The following is a 16,302-nucleotide window of genomic DNA, read 5'->3' as shown; positions in this document are numbered from 1 at the left end:
AAGCTGTGGAGATAAGTGAGGAATCGCTGGTAAGAGGCCTTGTGTGCCTGGCCAAGGAATGTGGGCATTCTCTTGGAGGCAATAAGGAAACACTGAAGGTTTTTAGTCATAGGAGGGACAAGATCAATGTTTTTCTTTTGGATAGGCAACCTAGAGTGATGACAGTGTGGGAACAGGATAGGTGAATGAAAGCGGAGCAAGACTGGAGGCAAGAAGACCAGTCCAGACTCTCCCAGGACTGGGGTGAGAGGCAATGGAGACCTGAACCAAGGCAGTGGGAAAAGGGCTGCTGGGGAAGGCTTGGATTTCAGAGGCACTGAAAGGAGAATCCATGTAAGTTGGAGACCAATAGAAACAGAAGATGATGGTGAAGAGGAATGAAGAGGCCTAGCAAGGACCACACCACATCAGGCCCCTTCCTCCACTGGCCCTGCAAAGTTCATCCTGATCCTGAGATCTCTAGGCCCCAAGGAATGGAAACTGAAGGAATCAACACGAAACCATCCAACTTAGATATCTTCTTAGTTTTAGGACTTCCTGTAACTGTGGGACAAATGGAACCCAACCAAGGCCTTAGAGTGTTCCTCAGTCTAGTCGAGGGAATAACCATTTGTGGATTCAGTAGACCAGACAGTGATACGTTCTGGAGATGCACTGATGAAGCAGGTCTGGTCACCCCTCTGGAGTGACACACAGAAAGGTATATGAGATCAGTATCTAAATGTGAGCAAAGGGTTTGGGGATTTATGAACACTGCCTAACGGTTGTGGAGTTAGACATCTCAGATCTGTTTCAAATGACTGCACAGTTCCACACAGGAAAAAATGAACCCATGGAACATATTGCTCCTAAGAAATAGTGCTAGCTAGAAAGATAAGAATTACTTGTAAAAGATCCAAAATATTGAGATTAACTTCAAGTTAATTTAGAGTAGCTACAAGAAAGCCTGATGCTGTTCGTTGATTCATGAACGAAAGTATTTGTCGAGCACTGTGATGTGCCCATCACAGTTGTAGGTTCTTTGAAGATCATTTCTGCCTGGATGCATTCTCAAATTTATTGAGTGCCAAATATGTGTCACGTTCCATTCTAGCTGCTGGAGATTTAATATTTAATATTACATCTCTCACCTGGACTACTGCAACAGCTACCAACCTTGTTCCACCCCTTATAATCTACGCTCCACAAAATAGCCAGAAAGTCTCTTTAAAATGTAAATCAGATAGATCATGCCATTCTTTGTATCCTCTCTCTTTCTGTGACACCCCACCTCCTACTGACTTCTCGTCTAGCTTTTAACTCACTGATCTTTCAAATCTCCTACCATTTTGTTTTGCTCCATCCATACTCCACTCCAACCTAGATGAAATACTTGGAAGTTTCTAGAACAGGCAAGCATGTGTCTTAGGACTTTTGCATCTACTGTTCTCTCTACTTGGAACAACCTTACCCTAAATATCCACAGAGGTCACTTTTAAGTTTCATTCAGGCCGTAGATACCCCTCTCTGAGAGACTTTCCCCCACCCATCTTATCTAAAGGTAATCTTCCCCTCCAGTACTCTCTTGTAACATCACTTTTCATTTTCTTTATAGCCCATATGCACTTGATGAAATCATCCTTGTTTTTGTTTGCTTGTTTACTAGTTTATCATCGAATATATACTCCATAGTAGCAGGAATCTCATCCCTTTTGTTCACCACAGTATTCCCAGTGCCTTGGCTAGTGCTGGCAGAGGGAGTACTCAGTAAGTATTTGTTGAATGGATGCAAAATGACTCTACAGGAGTTTTCATTAAGTGATTCTGGAAAGATGCATCTAGGAAGAGACTTCAGACTTCCTGGCAAGCCTTATGGTTAAAGCCAATGACCTCAGAGTGCAGATAGTTTTGTTCATTCTCAAGAACTAGTGGGACCACATAATGTTTGGACAAAAGTCATGAGTCTAATTCTAAACACAACCTCCTCTCCCAATCCTAGTCCTCTCATTGGCACCTCACTTTTCCTTCAGAGTATGGCATAATGATAATCGGCATTTATACTGCATCATTCATTCAATAAATATTAAGCAATGCTATTTGCCAGGGGTTTACAAAGACCTTCTCACTCACAGGATCTTATTTAATCCTTCTTGTGAGGATGATCACACAGAAGAAGAAATTGGGGCTCAGTTTATTGCTGAGTGTTTCTATGCCAATAAATAATGGAGCCAGAACCAAACTTTTGTGCTCTGAATGCCAGATGTCTCCTTTCAGCAGGCTGAAGGAGTGTGTTATGTCGGGAAGGGCCAAGAGAAAGCATCCCCTGCAACTGAAAGGAAGTCAGGGCTGGAGTTAGAGGAGCAAGAAACCCAGGGCAGCCTCAGGTAGACATTGTTCCTGCCCTTCCCTGTTGTCAAGAGAGAACCACCTGGGCTCTATCTTTTGAGGTTACCCATGGGGGAGGCTGACATCTTCTGCCTTGTTGCAAAGCCATCAAGGGATGCTGGTGATCAGCCTCCTTTATGTACATAGTTCTCATACTATTCTCCAGAAGCCAGATGTATTTTAATGCCATTTAATTTATTTTAATTTTTTAAATGTTGAAATATGGAATTAAATCATATCATTGCCTGACTGAAGAACAAATAAAACCTGGCAAGCAGTCAAAGTCATCTCTCTGAGACAAGTCTGGGTAGTTCTCTTGTATAATCAACTCTAGGGATGCTCTGGGCCCTCCTGTTACAAGGGGGTGCTAGGAGCAGATTCCTCAGACTCCCAGCAGATCTAGCTACTGTCTTCACAGATGTGCTCTCCCCTAATGATTTCCCCTTGAGGTTGATTCCTCTATTAGTTTCTTTTCAGGGGCGAAAAGGCACTGGCTCAAGAGGATTCTTCCTGTCTCACTGGGGAGGGAGTACGATGGTATGTTTGTGGTAGGTGGAGCATCTGGAAAGCTGCTGAGCAGAGTGGTTTTACTAGACTCTCAGCAGAACCTACATGGCTCTAAACACATCTTTTCTGGGGGCTCTATGAAAGGCAGAAGTGCAGGAGTTGAGATAGGATGTCTGGAACATTTGGGAGCCTAGAGCACTACTAGTCATTCTGAGAATGCCCTAGAATACTGCAGTGGGAGCTGACTGGTGACTGCACATTGAGGAGTGCCAACCTGGGGCCTTTGGGGCACTCTAACCAATTTAGGGCAGCTTACAGGCTGGACAGCTGAGTTGACTGGCCAAGTTGATCTCTAGATAGACTCAATGTGATAACAGATACACTAGAGGTTTCAAGTTACAGTTGGAAGTTTCTGAAATGAAAGATACTGTCAGCACTGAAAGTATTCTCAGCAGTAGACAATCTGTATGCTATGAAACAAGACTCACAGAATACAGAATTGTCAGGTCAGGGAGGAGCATAAAAGTCAACACATCCAACACAAATTCTTTTGATGGATAAGGAATCCAAGGCCCAGAGAGCAGAGGTGAGTCTCACCTGTGGTTGTCAGAAGTGACAAGAATTAGAACATAACCTTTCATCACCAATTCGTTGCCTCCTCTGTTACACCATTTTCCTGTCCCTGGTTTGAATTTTGACTCCACCATTGTCTTATTTTTGGAAATAGTATAGATCCCCTTTCTTGACCTTGTTTCACCTGCTTCATGGGTGAGGGAGTATATTCACTCCATTTTTTCATTGAACACCTACTGTATTTCAGGCATCATGTGACATAGAGTGGGAGACAGAAAAAGCACTTGCTCCGGGAGGGATGGTAAGCCACATGCAAAAAAAAAAAAAAAAAAAAAAGCATTTCAGAAAGTGTAAAGGGCTAATGAAAAACAGATGTCACGTTATTAAAATTCACAGGAGGAAGGGACAGCTTCTCCATAAAGCCTTCCCATCAGGAAGAGGCATTTGAATTGAACACTGAAGAACAAGCAGAAGTCTTAGGGGAAGGTAAACTGTGAACAAATGCACAAAGGCAGAAAGGGCAAGGGAACTGTAAAAAGTGAGCCTAGATATGGAGTGGGGCACCAGCCCATACAGGGCCTTGAATACAATGAACTGCAAAAAATGGAATGCCCTTCAAAGTTTTTTGTGCAGAAAAGTGGTAAGTTTACAAAGGCATTTTAGGAGGTGAATCTTGTAACTGATTAAAATGAATTGAAAGAGGGAAAGGTTGAAGTTGGGAAGATGGCAGAAAGCTGTTTTTTACAGTATAATAATAGTAACTACTTCGCACAGCCATGGTAAGGACTAAATGGGAAAATCAAGGTAAAGCACTTTGCAACAGAGTAGCTGACAGATGGTAAACACACACATATTATTATTATTTTTATACAAGAGGTGATAAAATCTGCACTTGAGTCGTGGTGTTTGAGATGAAGAAGAGGGGTACAGGCTTATAAAATACATCAAGCAATACTTGGGGAACAAGGGAGATGAGTTCAAAGATAAACTTGGAGGTTTCAAGTCAGGGTGACTAGAAGTTTGTTGGTGCCATCAAGAGAAAGTGGGAAGTCAGGAGGAGAAGCTGCTAAGGACAAAGATGATGTCAGGTTAGTAAAAATTCAGGAGGAGTTAACAGGACATCTTGTTGGAGATATTTCCAGCCATGTGGAAATCAAGACAAGAAACAAGACATCCGGCTTGGAGAGCTAGAGTCACAGACTCTGGGAGCTATCCACACTGCAGTAACAGCACAAACCATTCAGGGAGACTGCCAAGGGATAATGGAGAAAGGAAAAATTGGGAGAGAGGAGAGAATCTTGGAGTGGAAGTGGAAGAGGGGCCATGTAGAGGTAGTGAGACCTACAGAGCTCTGTGTGAAAGAAGTCAAAAGAGGAAAGACTTAAGGAGCTAATTGTCAATATTAGCTCTGATGCAGGGAGGGAGAGAGACAGAGAAAGAAAGAGGGAGGACAGCAGGCAGCTATTTGGAATAAGTCATTATATTTTGGGGAATGAGAAGTCCTTGGTGGATGAGAGTTGGGGAGAAGGTGGAGAAAAGTGGGAAGTGAGTGGATGAATGGTGAGAAAATAGGGACAAATGATCAAAATTTCAAGAGTTTGTTGAAGGCATGATGGGGAAAGAGTATAATGGGGAAAAGGAATTAGAGAAGTGATACTCTTTTTAAGATGGGGTTTGTGGAGGGAGAGCATTCTGTATTGAAGGAGAAAGACACTTCAGATAAGAGATGGAACTGGGGCAGTTTACCAAAGTAGGGCAAGGGTGAGCTCCTGGGCACTGCAGGAAATGAAGCATTTTGTTTTTGTTTTTTGTTTGTTTTTTACTCTAAGATTAGTGACAGGGAAGGATGAGGAACCCAGTGGAGAAATCAGGGTGCAAAGGAAGAATGCTGACCAAGCTCACACTGTTTGGTTTCATTCTTTTGGACTTTGAGGTCCTCTCCTGTTGAGTGATTTGGAAATTATTACATGGAAGCCATGGCAGGAGCACAGCTTCTGGTCCCACTTCCAGATCTAGTCCCGACATGACCCAGCATTCCTGAACACAACTAGGAAAGCCCTATTTGTCATTCCAAATATCAAGGCAGTAAATGCTATTTGGTCTGTTCCAAATTATATATAGATGAAACAGAGCTGTTTTCTTCTTACTAGATGTGATTCTGTATGCCATATCCAAGTACCCTGGATTCTAGAATTAGCTTTAATTCACTCACCATATTATTTTTAAATACCCATGTACATACACATGTGAGTCTCCTATCTAGATGTCTTGCTCTATAGTCTCCATGGACCTAAATTCTTACCCTTCCAGGCTCCTTCTTCAGGCCTGTCTCAGCCTTCACGGATCTCTCCATCTCAAATCTTTGAGAGTTTGCTTTGCTCTGCAGTTCAGTTGGCCAGGAAATATGTCTTACACTCTGTGGAGCCCTTTCTCTTTTCCCCTAAGCCATCTGCCCAGTGTTGAGTTTAGAGGGCCCATTCAAAACACTAAGGAACAACCAAACATAAACCAATCTCATTAGAGAAAATTAGTGAAACGCTTTCCTAGAAGGGTATCTCTGGTTTGTGTGGAGTCCTAATTAGGGAAAAGAGGTCAGGCTGGCAGGACCAGGGGAAAGCAAAAAGAGAAAGCAGATAAGCTGTAAGTCTGCCTTTTTTTATGGTCCAGGACACATAGCCCTCCTGCGCAAATAACTCACAATCTTCCTGTACCCAGCTATCACCAGACCATTGACTGATAGAAAAATGCAAGTTAACTCACTGTAACCTTGGCATTATCAGTACTGCACATAGCTCTCTCCAGCACAAGCCCCATCCTATAAGTCCCCAGCAAGCCTTTGTCCCCTTGCAGTCAGCTCCTTCTTCTCTTGCTGACCTGCCTGTTGCTTCCTTGCAATCTATCCTCATACTTTCTCTAATAAATCTGACTTTTTTTTTTTTTAACCTACAACTGTCTTGGTAAATTCTTTTTACCTCCCATGCGACACTGCCCCAAGTAGTCGCTACCCGTGACAGTCTGTGCATTGAAACAGAAAGAGGAAACCCCTGCCCTCACCTTCATAGGCTGCCAGGACCATACACCTGGGTTTCTATACAGTTCATCTTTACCTCCCTCTCTCTCCTACGTTCCAGTTTCAGTACACTATCTAAAATGCAAGTCTGACTTTTCAAATCAGTAGTCAACATTTTCCTAACCCTGCATTGGAAATTCAGTGGAAATTCTTAGCATGGAGTACAAGCCCTTCAAGGTTTGACCCCTATGCCTTCTCCAGACTCAACTCCCCTGCATTTTAATCTCTGTCTTCAGTCATTTGGAAGAGCTCTTATCTATGTTAGGTCTTTACATACTAATCCCTTCACTCATAACACTTTCTCCCTCCACTTTCCTCTCCTCTTTTCTTCCTCTCCTCTTTTCTTTCACCAAAGCTAACTCCTACCCATCCTCCCTTTCTGGGCTTAGCTATCCCTACAAGTCCTCATTAAGCCCCTAGGAAGAGGTGCTCCTCCTATATGCTTCCATTATCATGGGGTTTACCCTCTACTGGCAGAAATCACTTTATACAGTAATTGTCCATTCACTAGTTGGTCATCCTTGCTGGAATGTGTGTTTATGAGGAAAGAGGCCATTCTATTTTATTTGCCTCTCTACTTAGCACATGCCTGGCAGAGTAGGTGGCTGTTGAATATTTATTGAATAAATGGCTAGCTGAGTGAATAAACGAATGCTTTTTCTTTTGGAGTCCAGTGTTTTTCTGAGCCTCATCACATATTTGAATCTCTTAGGCAAAGCAACCAAGCTTAAGTGAAGGAGGTTATTCCTTTTTTTTTAATTATTTTTTTGAGATAGAGTCTCGCTCTGTCACCCAGGCTAGAGTGCAGTGGTGCGATCTCGGCTCACTGCAACCTCTGCCTCCTGGGTTTAAGCAATTCTCCTGCCTCAGCCTCCCGAGTAACTGGGATTACAGGTGCCTGCCACCATGCCCAGCTAATTTTTGTATTTTTAGTAGAGACGGGGTTTCACCATGTTGGCCAGGTTGGTCTTGAACTCCTGAACTAGTGATCCACCTGCCTCGGCCTCCCAAAGTGCTGGGATTACAGGCGTGAGCCACCGCGCCCGGCCTATTCCTTTCTTTTTATCTAATCTCAATAGTTTGAAAAGAAGTCCAGATGTGTGACACATTTCCCAAATCCTGATCATGGGCAATGACTGAAGCATGAAGGCTGGGGAACATGCCCACTACCAGTGCCCATAAACAATACTAACAACTGTGCCCAGAGAATGCAAAAGGAACCACCCTTCACAGGCACAGGGCAGGGCTGGGGGAAGAGGACAACCTATCAGCTTTAGGGTCCCATCTCTTGGAGGAGCACAGGGCATGGAAATAGTTTTAACAGGGTCAGTTCAGTAACCATATTCTCTCTTCTCCTACCAGGAAGCTGTAGGTGGCAGTGTAAAGGAGAGCTCAGAAGAGCAGGAACAGAGAAGGAAAGAATGTAATTATTCCTCCAATTCCACTCACTCAACCAACATTTACTGGGTACCTATCCTATGCCAGGCACAGTGCTAGGCCTTTGGGACACAGTTTCCTCCCTTTGTGGAGTCTGTTGTCTAGAGGTGTGCCTGGCATTACTTAATCACATACATAAATTTAATGTGCATCTTTAAATTACTTCAAAAATATAACTTCAGATTATGAGTGTTTATGAGGAAAGGGTCCATTCTATTTTATTTGCCTCTGGACTTAGCACATGCCTGACAGAGTAGGTGGCTGTTGAACATTTATTGAATAAATGGCTAACTGAATGAATAAACAAATACTTTTCTTTTGGAATCCAATGGACTCCATGGCCAAATATGGCTTGGCTGTGTCCCCATCCAAATCTCATCTTGAATTGTAGTTCCTATAATCCCTACGTGTCCTGGGAGGAAGCCAGGGAGGTAATTGGATCATGGAGGCAGTTACCCCCATGCTGCTGTTCTTGTGATAGTGAGTTCTCACAAGATCTGATGGCTTAACAAGGGGCTTTTCCCCTCTTTTCGGCACTTCTGTTTGCTGCCGCCGTGTGAAGAAGGACGTGTTTTCTTCCCCTTCCACCATGATTGTAAATTTCCTGAGGCCTCCCCAGCCCTGTGGAACTGTGAGTCCATTAAATCTCTTTCCTTTGTAAAGTACCTGGGTATGTCTTTATAACCAGTGTAAGAACGGACTAATACAGATGTATAATATGCAGGGATCTGGCCTAGTCAGGGAGGATATGAAAGTCTTCCTTGAGGAAGTAACTAGTGAGCTGAGAGTGAAGCTTGAGTAGGAGTACTTTAGGAGTATGTTGGGAGAAAAAGAAAGGATTCCAAGTGGAGGAAACTGCATGAATGGCCTTCCCTTCTCCATCAAGTTAAAGAAAGAACCACTTCAACCAAGTTCAGTTCTATAGGCCTTATCTGCTTCTTCTCAACCCAGTATCTACATTTTATTTAAAGAAAAAGGAGGCTACAAAGTGGACTTGTATGAGGGGACTGCTGCTGGGCATTGTAGATTGCAATGAGGGGCTGGGTGATCAGTCCACATCTAGTTACCCTAAGCTCTGACCATCAGCCATCCTCCTTTGGAGACCTGCAATGCATGAAGGGGCAGGTTTCTCTCAAACTTGGATCCAGCCAGTGACGCCAGCAAAAAGAAGCCCCGGCAGGAGGCCAAGAGCCCATAAAGGGTGAACTGATCCCCCTATTTCAGGAAGAGCATGGCGCAGCAGCTATATTTGAAAATCGAGGTAAACAAGAGCTCAGCTCAAGTGGATGGGGCACGACAGCTGTGGAAGATTAATCACACGCCGCTGCAAGTCACCGGGTCGCCAGGGGCCGAGGAGGCTTCCCTTTTGGTGCCCCACCAGAAGGCCGGATGTGTTCCTATCACGTACCCACATTCCACCCTTCTCAACTCCCTCCTCCCCCCACCCCCTTCGGGTGTTTCTTGACCACCCAGGAGCTTGGCGGTGCCTGCTGCAGTCTACGTTTCTGATAAATTGAAACCAATTTCAATTCTTCTGCCCGGGAGACCTAACCGCCGAATGCGTTCAGAGGTTTGTTTATTAATCGCCAGGAAAGGAGAGAGAGAAGAGAGAGAAAGGGGAAAGGGGGAGAGAAGAGAAGAGAAGGGTGGGGGTGGGGGGCGAGGAGAGAGAGAGACAGAGAGAGAGAGAGAGAGAGAAACAAGCTGCGATGAGCAGGTAAATTTATGGTACTGCATTAAAGGCATTTCTTCTATTTAACCCCACCCCGCCACCACCACGACTACCACACGGTTAAACATAAAACACAGTGAATTAAGACGAAAAACTGCTTTTTCCCCCGGAGCAAATTGCTTTCATCATCTCTCCCAGTGGCTCGGGTCCTCTGGGCAGGTCAGCCAGGGCCTGCAGGAGCAGCAGCGCTAGCCTCTGAATGAGGGCTTTGGCTGTGTGTGTGTGTGTGTGTGTGTGTGTGTGTGTGTGTGTGTGAGAGAGAGAGAGAGAGAGAGAGCGTGTGTGTGTGTGCGCGCGTGTGTGTGTTGGGGGTTCGGGGGAAGGTTAGTTATATATTTCGATTCTTTCCACCGAGCCCCAGACCACGCACACCACCAGGGGCTGGAGAGTGCAGGACTTGAGAAACCCTCCTTCTTCCCCGCCCCCTTGGCCCCAGCTGTCGGTGCGCTGGGGCTGCAGCTCCCGACCCGCGGCGGTGGAGTCCCGAGATTGGGGTGAGCGCGTGCGTGCGTATGTGCACGCGGGCGCGCGCGGAGTGGATAACCAGCTTCCCTGCTAGCCCCCAAACCCGGCGGACACTCACAGCACCAGAAGCACAACACGCCCTGGTCCAGGCGGCACACATATGCCCACATGCATCCAGCACACAACACAGCAGTCAGTCTCCCCAAACAGCACCCGCTACCAACCCAACATGCTCACGATCCGACTGTAAGCATCTGCCCAGGCATCTATCTCTCTCTGCCCCTCCCCACCCGGCGGCACCCTCCCGTGGACACCCACTCTGCCAGATCTGCCCCCCCAACACCGCATACACAATGTACACTTTCCAGGGCACCCTCCCCCCACTTCTCTTGGCACTAAATCCACAGGAAGGTGGTTCATATGAATGATCTTGAGAAATAACTTAACCCCGTTATTCACAATCAGGGATCCTCTTAGGGGCATCCCAAGCCCCCCAACCTCTACCTCCCATGGCTCGGCTGCCCGCTAAGGGGGAAGGGCAGGAGGCTCACCCCATTACTCACCGTTTCCTCTCGGCCTCCCGAGCGGAGTGGGCAAGTGAGGGGGGTGAGGAAGGTACGTGATGCCCCCGCCACCGGGCGCCTCACCGGCCGCAGCGGCTCATCGCCCCCGCGGGCTGCCCGCCGGCCGCAGCCGCGTCCGGGGCATGTCAGTCCGCCACCGCCCGCCCGCCGGGGTTCGTGGGCTCGCAGCTGTCAGGGAGCTGCCGGGCAGCGCATTTGGAGCGCGGGGTCTAGGCGGGCGGGTGTCTGGGGCCAGGGCGAGGGGCCCCGGGAGGGGTCCTTCCGCGCGGATTTCAGAAAGAGGGAAACCCCTACCCAGAGCGGGGGCTGGAATATACGCCCGGGAGAGGCCGGAGTCCCGGCCGCGGGCGGCGGGGAATTCCTGCCGGGAGGGGCAGCAAGGCGAGCAGCCCGGCGCGCCCTGGCGGCTCCGAGGGACCCGGGCTCGGGCTTGCGGTCGCGTCGCCTGGGCTTTCCCGGGGCTGGGAGCGCGCCGGCTCTCCGCCTTGCACGCTGTCACCGCGGGAGACGTCTCGGCCTCGCCGCGCACAGAGGGGACGCGCGGAGAGGCTGGTTTCTGGGCGAGCGGAGAGCTTTGCCCATTAAGCTGCCGCAAGAAGCCAAATCAAAAAGCCAATCTCCAAGCCTCCAAACGGAACGTCAACCTATCAGCTGGGAGAGAGCGCCGCACCGAATGACAAGCCGTGCATATTTATCCTCACGCGCCGAAGGGAGACTCTCAGAACGCTCCTCCACCGGCAACGAAGAAGTCGAGCCCGCATCCCGCAACCCGTATCCAGAGCCCCCGAGGGCCAATTCAGATCGAACCCCTGCCCCGCGTCCACCCACCCCAGTCGTTGGAGCCTGGTGCCCGCGCCTCTCCGCCGGCAGCACATCAAAACGGCGGCGCCTCCTGACCTGGATTCCGCCGAGTTGGGAGCTCCAGGCAGCAGGCGGGCGCGCGGCACCGGCTTTCCCCTTGTCCTCAGGAGACGTTGCCTGCAATTCCGAAATTAAGTCTCCACCAAACACATCTGTGGTTTTTAAATATAGCAGGGAACTATTACCCAGGCAGGGTCCACCCAGGCCTAGGGGAGGAGTTGAGGGGGATGGAGGTTGGCAGTGGAGGGAAAAGAAAACTCCTTTTTTCCCCGTCTTTTTTCTTCTCGTCTTGGTGCACAACCCAGCCTGTCATTTTCTCAACCCAAGTCAAACAACAGCTTGTGAGAGACGCTTGGGTGAGCTCTGGTATGTTGGCGTTTCGGGTTTTTAAAGCTAAAAATAAGAGGGGGCTGCCTCCCAAATTGCTGCTTACTCTGGGGCCGGAGGCTGGAAGAGAGCTGGTCCTTTGATGCAGCAGCGGGACTAGGGCTTGGGGCTTGGCTCAGGCGAAGTGTACACACGTAGCCTTAAATCAGATGCCTGTAATTTCTGCTATATTTGTCAGGCTTGGTCCTAGAGGCATGCGGGGTGGGCAAGCCACTCCTAAGAACGGGGTTTCAAGCCCTTAGCTTATCGGTGGCATTAGGCAAATCTAAAATGAGCCTGGTGGCTGGCCCTTTGTAGCGACGCCAGTGCAGAAAAGTCAGAATGTAAGGGCAGGAAGTTGTTCTCTCAGGCCTCTCTGCTGCCTGAAGCTAAGTGTGAGGGACCAACAAATGATAATACTACTTACCAAATACCAGCATCTTTTAAGGGCCAGGAGTGGTGCTAGTGAATTTGATTGTATTATCTCATGCCATCCTACTAAAACTCTGTGAGCTAGGTACAATTACCAACTCCATTTTTCTGTTGAGGAAATTGAGCCTTAGGTTAAATAACCATCCCAAGGCCATGTGCAGCAGAACCAAGGGTTGAAATAAAATGCAACCAACTGGAGTTGTGCTGACACCTCAACAGTATGTGGGACTCCTGAGATCCCTGGCTCCCCTGCCCAGCTGCTCTGGAGCAAGGCTTGGTTCAAAGAGATTAAGTGGGGTATAGAGACTAGGGAATCTCTAAGCCTGAGATGGTAGGAGGTTTTTGCTGGTCCTTTGACTCAATGTTCCTTTAGCAAGCTGTGTGGTGGTTTCTGGCCTGAGTCCTGAGTCATAGTCCTGGATGTGCTCAGTAGGAGTGCTTTCAGACCCCTGAATTTTTTATGGGTCTTGAATTTCATTTAAAGTTAGGGCTGGGACTGACTTTGAAAGGTTTCAATAGCTTCTAAAGTTGTGGGATCTCGGGATATGTCAATTACTGGGACTTACCTTGTGTCTGTTTCCATGGAGAGTCACAATGCTGAGTCTACACAATGAGAGTCTACAGTAGAGACAAAGAGATGGCTAGTGGGCATATAAATTGATACAGTTTTTAGGAGGGCAATTTTGAAAGATACATCAAATTCTTTAAAAATGTGAATGCCTGTGACCCAGTAATTTTACTGGAAGAAAATTATTCTATGGCAATCATTAAGGATATGCTCAAATATTTAGTTACAAGGATATTCATGGTAGTGTTTATAAGAGTGAAAAATTGGAAACTGGAAACATCTTTTTGTTGTTGTTGTTGTTGAGATGGAGTCTTGCTCTGTTGCCCAGGCTGGAGTGCAATGGTGGGATCTCAGCTCACTGCAACCTCTGCCTCTTGGGTTCAAGCAATTCTCCTGCTTCAGCCTCCTAAGTAGCTAGGATTACAGACACGTGCCATCATACCCGGCTCATTTTTGTGTTTTTAGTAGAGATGGGGTTTCACCATGTCGGCCAGGCTGGTCTTGAACTCCTGACCTCAAGTGATCCGCCCACCTCGGCCTCTCAAAGTGCTGGGATTACAGGTGTGAGCCACCACGCCTGGCCTAAATTGGAAACATCTTAATTTTCCAACACAACAAATTGGTGAAGTAAACATGTTTTGTTGACATAATGCTGTATTCTACCACTGCAAAAATACCGATGTAGCATTCTGTGTACTGGCATGGAAAGGTTTTTATAATATATTGTGGACAGAGAGAAAAAAAACCCCAGAACACAGCATGTGCAGGGGTGGCAGAGTGGGAATGAATGCCCTGGCAGCATAAAAACACCAAAATGGTACTGGTTATCTCTTGGTGGTGGGATTTCTGGTGATGTTTTTTCTCTTTAGATCAATCAACTTTATTGAGGCATAATTTACATACAACAACTCACCTTTTTTGTGATATATGCTTTATGAAGGCATCAAAAGCAAGGTCTAGCACACAGGCTAAATGACTATCTCAGTAGTGAGGAACATGAATCTGCAAAACTATCCCAGTAGTGAGGAACATGAATAATATTTCAAGATACCTGCAAAAACTAACTGATGATATTAAAATATCTAACATTTCTAATGAAGATAAAGTTACAGGTATCCAAACATCACTGCTACTACTAAAAACTCACCTGTTTTAAGTATATAGTTTGATAAGTTTTTATACAAGTACATACATGTAGAGCAACAACCTCAATCAAGATATAGAACATTTTCATCTCCCCTAAAAGTTCTTTCAGGCCCCTTTATACTCATCTGCTCTTCCCACAGGCAACTATTGCTCTGCTTTCTGTCACTATGGATTAGTTTTGCTTGTGTCAGAATTTTATTTGTTTGCTTGTTAATATCTATTGATATGTTTTCAGTGAACATTACTTATTCACTAAAACTGAACCAGCAACAACAACGGAATTGGTCATGTCATTTTTTTATAACTACCAAACAGAACAGACAGGAGCCTTGTCTTCCTCTTGTCACCTGTCACAGGGCAATGCTGGGGGGAGGAAGGCAAGAGGTGCCAAAGCATGTTCAACCAATGCGGTCAGCAGAGCTGACTTGCATGGGTTCCTCTGAGTTCTAGGTAGACTGAAATAGCAAAGCCCAACTCTGCATTCTGGGCCTCAGTGTCCTCACCAGTCAAATGAGAATAATAATTAATTAATAATAATAATGCCCACCTCACGAGGTTGTTGTGAAGATTCAGTGAGTACAGACCAATCCCCAAATATATATCAATTCTCCTTCTCCCCTACTTTTTTCTCCCCCACTTTTTTCTCCCCCAACCCTGCTTCTCTCCCATCTTAAGTTCTACAGCCAACTTTCATGTGGCCTATGAAGTCTCAGACAGCTTTTAATTCTGGACATTCTCACTTGTTTTTTTTTCTCCCCACTAGATGCCTACAGGGTTGGAAAACATTAAATGTAATGACACCATACTTCCACTTCTGCCATTGTTATTTATATCTGGTTGTACTGGAACCCAAGGAGATGTTCACAGGAAAGCTGGAAAGCAAGCTATGTATCATCAGCATTGGGAGTAAAGAGCCACAAACCTCCTTTGCAAGTTCAGAGGAAACTTAGGACCCAAGAAGCTACAGGAATCAGCCCAGTCATAGAGCTTGGTAAGAACTAGACAGACTCTTTTAAAAACAGACTGAATTGTGTCTCCCAAAACTTGATGTTGAAGCCCTAACCCTTAGTACCCAGAATGTGCCTGGGTTTTGAGATAGGGTCTTCAAAGAGGTAATAAAATTAAAACAGTGCCATCAGGGTGGGCCCTAATCCACCATGACTGCTATCCTTATAAGAAGAGGAGATTAGGACACAGACAGACAGAAGGACAACCTTGTGAGGACACAGTGAGAAGGCTGCCATCTGCAAGCCAAGGAGAGAGAAATCAAATGTGCTGACACCTTGATGTGGGAGTTCTAGCCTCCAGAACTGTGAGAAAATAATTTCTGTTATTTAACCCACTCAGTCTTCGGTATTTTGTCATAGTAGCCCTAATTCTGTGAGTCCTTGTCAGAGAATACCCTTTCTGCAGAGGCTGAGCAGCAAGTAATAGGGCAGATGGGATGAATAGTGGGAAGGGACCACGTGGCTTCTTGGTGAGGCCCCAGTATTTATCATTATGCTGCAGAACTCCACAAGTTAGTGCCTCTCTAAAAGCGGGGCCTCAGGCACTTCACAAGCAGCAGACCTGCCAGTCCTGGCCACCAGTGGCACTGCATCCCGCACAAGCCATAGTGTCTCTTCTCACAAGCAACCTAGGTGCCAGCATTCCGCAGCACTTGGAGTATACAATCTGATAGCAGTTGAGAAACAAGAGCAGTCAAGTTGAAGCTAAAGGTAAGTTCTGGAACAACTCTGTTAGGAAGATGGAAGTTTAGTAAGCCCTGTCTGATAATAGGGTATTTAGTGAGACATAATTCTTTCCTATGAGTTATATTATTTTTAATCTCGTTATATCTTGTATTTCAAAAATTTGTCACTTCAGTATCATTTCTTTTTTCCTTTTATAAAGTTTATTGCAGTAGGATATACATACAGAAATGTGCACAAGTCATAACTATAGCTCAAAGAATTTTCACAATGTGAATATATTTTATTTAATCATCATCCAGAACAATAAATATTACCAGTACTCCAGCAGCTCGCCTCGTGCCTCTCCCAGTCATGCTTCTTCCTCTTCTGCAGAGGGAATGGCTCTCCTGACTTCTAAAATCACACATTAATCTTATGTGACTTTGAACTCTATGTAAATGGAAGCAGATGGAAAGTACTATTTTTGGGGGTTCTTTGCCCAACATAATTTTGGTCATGTTCAT

General features: G+C 46.1%; 1 protein-coding gene across 10 annotated transcripts in view; it reads right to left on the bottom strand.

Moving 5' to 3' along the window:
* SLC8A3 (solute carrier family 8 member A3) overlaps window positions 1-11,394 on the bottom strand; it is a 140,082-nt gene extending 128,688 nt beyond the window's left edge. For 3 of the 10 annotated variants that reach the window (XM_017961287.3, XM_009211840.4, XM_017961288.2), the window contains exon 1: window positions 10,712-11,271. The gene's annotated coding sequence lies outside the window, so the exon portion shown is untranslated. Of the gene's footprint in view, window positions 1-10,711 lie in introns of all 10 variants that reach the window. The other 7 variants (XM_009211838.4, XM_003901984.5, XM_009211839.4 and 4 more) reach the window with 4 other exon arrangements.
* Between the last annotated feature and the right edge of the window lie 4,908 nt (window positions 11,395-16,302).

The sequence above is a fragment of the Papio anubis genome, chromosome 7 (genome assembly GCF_008728515.1).
Source record: "Papio anubis isolate 15944 chromosome 7, Panubis1.0, whole genome shotgun sequence".
In the NCBI taxonomy this organism is placed as follows: domain Eukaryota; kingdom Metazoa; phylum Chordata; class Mammalia; order Primates; family Cercopithecidae; genus Papio; species Papio anubis.
Note: the sequence above shows the minus strand (reverse complement) of the source record. Positions and strands in the feature narration are given on the sequence as shown.